Below are 4490 nucleotides of genomic sequence, written 5' to 3'. Positions count from 1 at the left end.
AGATCCAAAGACACTGGAGCATCAAATTTTTCCGAGGAAATGCAAAATACTGGGCATCTGTGGATTGGAACAGCATACCATGGCACAAACACGTTTTGAACCTCGAGATGATGCAATTTTTTCTAAACAGATTCAAATGGATACACTTCACTTGAATGATATTATTTAAACTGCCGCAACAGTGACGTCTCTAGGTAAGCTAACACAACCAGACTGTGTTAGAAGATCCTTGTTGCCTCACCTTTATATTTAGTCACTTTTGTTTTTTAACTCAGTACTTAAACTAAGTAGTCTTTATAAAGAACGAATCGTTCGATAACGACACAGTACTGCTATAAACAAGAGAACGTTCTACATTTAAAATAACATTAGTGCAGGGATAATATTGTTCTAATTTAAAATAACATTAGTGCAGGGATAATATTGAAGTATATTTAAAGTCATGGATTTTTCTCCCTATGTATTAAAAAAAAGTGATTTTTTAGGAAAGCAAAAAAAAATTATTATCATTCAGGGATTTCCGAAAGATGATTTCCTGGGAATGGCCAAAATCGTCCAATGTCTTGCTTTGTTCAGGAAAATAAACAATAAAATTGAAAAGAATCCCGCCCTTCGATGAATGCAATAGCTGGCAACATCAACGTACTGTCCTTTTCAACTGTCCATCGTGTCATCTAGAATACTTACGGTACCATAGCTATTCAAGTCGCAAGGGACAGATTCTAATCCCATCAAACAGGGATAAAAGTGTCACCCCAACCAAGGCTTTAATGAAGCTAAAAGAAAAAAAAACCTGCGTTTAAAGATCTTGTCTCGTTCTTCTGAGATGAGAAAAAATTCTATCAAACCTAGTAACATAACTCGAGGGAAAATATATGTTGGCAAAAAGTCCCTAGGATCATGAAGGCCAAGTTATGGTTGTTGGTGTTGTTAGTAGCGAGGGTCAACTTATGCCACCCTTCATTTTCAAAGCAGGCCCTGATGATCAACACCAAAGTCTGCAACAGTTTTCTGCGCACCAAAGTTTTCCCCTGGATTTTCAGCATCATGAAAGACCAACTTTGGATCTGGTAGCAAGATGGGGCACTTGTCATACCAGAAAAATTCTTTTGCACCCCCATCAAGTACAAAAAGTGCGTGACTGATATTCATCTCTGCTTTGTGAATTAAATACAATTTTCAGTTGATTGTGTGATACGAAACGTAGGAAAGCTCACTAATATTTGTCCATTATTAATATATATTTCAGGTAAGTTATTTAATCCAAATTGTTTTCATTCATTTGATACCTTAAAAATATTACATGAGTCAACAGTTTATGTATATTTCAAAAAGTAATTTGTAACTTCATTTTTTGGTAGATCTTAAAATGAGTGTGTTTGACTCAACATTAAATCGGTGTGGACATCTTTTAGAGTCAGGACTTTTCTCCGATGTTTTCTTTATGGTTGAGGGAAATAAATGAGAGTCTCCCAAAAGGATAAATGGCCATAGAAACATACTTGGATCTGTTAGTCATGTATTTCTACGGATATTCAATGGAGACTTGAAAGAGTCAGGATGGATGACAATGATCTTGTGTTTGAGGTTTTGGATGAGACTTACTTTGGATTCAAGGATATATTGAAATGGATATAACCGGATCAGTTTACGTTGTTTCTTGAAAACGTGTGTCCTCTGCTCTATTGTGCCAAGAGGTATTATTTAACCACTCTCCACAAAAAGTGTATTTCCTTCATCAATGATGTTATAGATGAGAATCTTTGCTTCCTCTATTATTCATCTAAATTACATGGTGTTGATCACTTGGTTTCTAGGCTTTTGAATCAAATTGTACTCAATCCAACTATTACACTTTCTTCTCACTCTGTTCTGAGAATCAAAGGCAGTTAAATACTGCAGGACCTTTTGTCATCTGAAAACTGGATATAGATGAAATGGAAGTCTTTAGAACTACTCTCCACTGGGCAACATCTCAGACTGAAGATAAGAAGGAGACTTGAGAGAAATTCTTAGACCTACTCTGTACTCAATTTGTTTCCCTATTCTATCTCTGTCTCAATTTGGGATAAAAGTCGTTCCATTTGGATTACTTAGAGACGAAGAGATTTTTGATATTCTCAAATACATTTCCAAGAGCAAATCTATTGTCTCAAGTAACTTTGCCATCATTTCCAGAGAACGTGCTTGTCATAGACTTGAATTGAATGGTTTTACACATCTCAACAGCCAGAAACACTCCATTGAATAAACACATCAAGATCCATGGCTTCAGGATAACATGTCCTTATTTTAAAGAAAGTTAAAACATGAGAAGGAGTATTCCCTGAAATGATTGATTCACTCCATAAGGATGCAGAAAATTATTTGGCTTCAACAGCATTCAATGTTAAATATTACAGAGGATACCAAACAACTAAAATTATATTTGATGAACCTACACATTTATTGAGCATGTTTGGAATATAACAAATCATCAACACGAGTATTTGGAGTGGAAGAAAAGGAAGGAAAAAAGTCAAAGTAGATGGAGTTTAGTTTTATTTTGAGAATGGCCCATATATAAGTGACCATGATACAACTGTTTGGAAAGGGTCAAATTCCATACATTGTCCTTAGTCGACTCCCTTCAATTATACAGAATTGAAGGAATCTTTATTTTTCACGTTCTTTTAACTCAATTGTAATTAATCCTATGTTACTTATATTTTTGTGTTTTTCATCATTTTTTTAAGTTAAATAAAATATTATTATCATTATTATTTTTTTCCATTTCGAATAGAAAGATATATTTCCTAAAAAGCTAAATACAGACAAAATATTTTAATCGAAATAAGTTTTGACAGATCACACATATATCGCGTATAAGTTTTTTTTCCTTGTTCCTCTTTAGAAGTTAATTTAAATTATAACTTAAATAATCTAATTTTTAAACAATGCAATAATTTAGACAACCATCAAGGGTTGTGTATTGGACCTGGAAACATAAAATTTTATTACACGCTTTGGAGTACCACAAAAAATATTATTGTAAGTTCCAAAAAAATTTTATAATTATTCTTCACATTTCCAAGAGCAGATCTATTGTCTCAAGTAACTTTGCTATTGAATTGTATTGGTCCTCTCAACAGGCAAAATATTCAATTGAATAAACACATTTAGATCCATGGTCCTTCAAATAACATGTCCTTAATTTAAAAAAGTTAAAACATAGAAGCATATTTTCATAAAAGCATTGATTCACTTTTAAGTTTGCAGAAAATTATTTGGCACAAAATTCAATGTTAAATTTATTAGAGGATAAAACAACAAAATTATACTTTGAATAAATAACCATTTTTGAGCATGTCATGGGAATATAACAAATCATGACTGAACACAAGTATTTGGAAATACTCAAAAAAAGGAAGGAAAAATAGTCAAAACTAGATGGGCAGTTTAACTTTAAATTTGAGAATGGCCCATATGTCAACTGAAGATATACAATTTTGGAAAACTTATCGATTTTCCATACAATCATCTTCAACAGAGTCTTCCAAAAGATAATTATAATAAATTTTTGGGAACTTTAATTATATTTCTTGGTGGTACTTGAAACATGGAATAAAATTTATGTCTTCTAGTATAATAAACCAGGCTTTTGGTTAAATAAAATATTATTATTTAAAATTTTTTATTTAAAGCAATAAAAGATATGTCTCTAAAAGGAGCTAAATACAGATAAAATATTTTAATGTAAAATAAGTTTTGACAGATCACACATATATCGCCTATATGTTTTTTAATTGATTTGAATTTGATGAAATTAAAAAAAATTATAACTGGAATAATATTCTATTTTTAAAAATGCAATAATTTCAAAAACCATCAAAACATTTATGGTATTTATCTGAAACATAAAATTTTTTATTTGATCGTCTTTTGGTACCATAAAAAAATCAATATTATTGAACTAAAGCATTTTTATAAATGTTATTTTTCTTAATAAAAAAACAAACTAATTTACATGACTTTGAAATAATAAATTTCAAAGAAAATCTGCTTTCTTGATTGTAACTTTTCCCAGTATTTTGTGTTTCTTAGTATCCAAGTAACCAGAAATATTTTGCTTGACTCCGTATCGATTCTCCATTAACTCAGTATTTTTTTTTAAATTTGTCAAAATACATCATTTGGGAAACATATACAAACATATTGTAGCAAGAACTGAAACAAGATTGAATAAGAATTAAATATAAGAAGCAATTCACCATTAAAAGTACCAATAATCTCCATAGTAATACTATTTATTTTTAAAAGCTTTGTAAGACCTTACAATCCACTTTAAAAAGTCCAAGTATTTTACGAAGTGTTAACCAACTGTTTAATGTGCAAACAAACCAGTCCCTTTTCGCGATTAGCTTTTGCTGATGATATGGTTTTACTTTCCCAGTTCTCAAAAAGGGTTACAGATACTGCTCACCTCATACACGAAAGAATTGTCACATGCA

At 31.1% G+C, this 4490-nt stretch overlaps 1 long non-coding RNA gene across 1 annotated transcript; it reads left to right on the top strand.

The window, feature by feature from the left end:
- The first annotated feature begins 407 nt into the window (after positions 1-407).
- LOC139904976 (uncharacterized) lies at positions 408-2856 on the top strand. Its single transcript, XR_011779340.1, has 2 exons — positions 408-1249; positions 1362-2856. It is a non-coding gene; the product is annotated as an uncharacterized lncRNA (long non-coding RNA).
- The last annotated feature ends 1634 nt before the right edge of the window (positions 2857-4490 follow it).

Source organism: Lepeophtheirus salmonis, chromosome 3, assembly GCF_016086655.4.
Source record: "Lepeophtheirus salmonis chromosome 3, UVic_Lsal_1.4, whole genome shotgun sequence".
In the NCBI taxonomy this organism is placed as follows: Eukaryota; Metazoa; Arthropoda; class Copepoda; order Siphonostomatoida; family Caligidae; genus Lepeophtheirus; species Lepeophtheirus salmonis.
The sequence above is the reverse complement of the archived record's forward strand: the minus strand, read 5'-3'. Positions and strand labels throughout refer to the sequence as shown.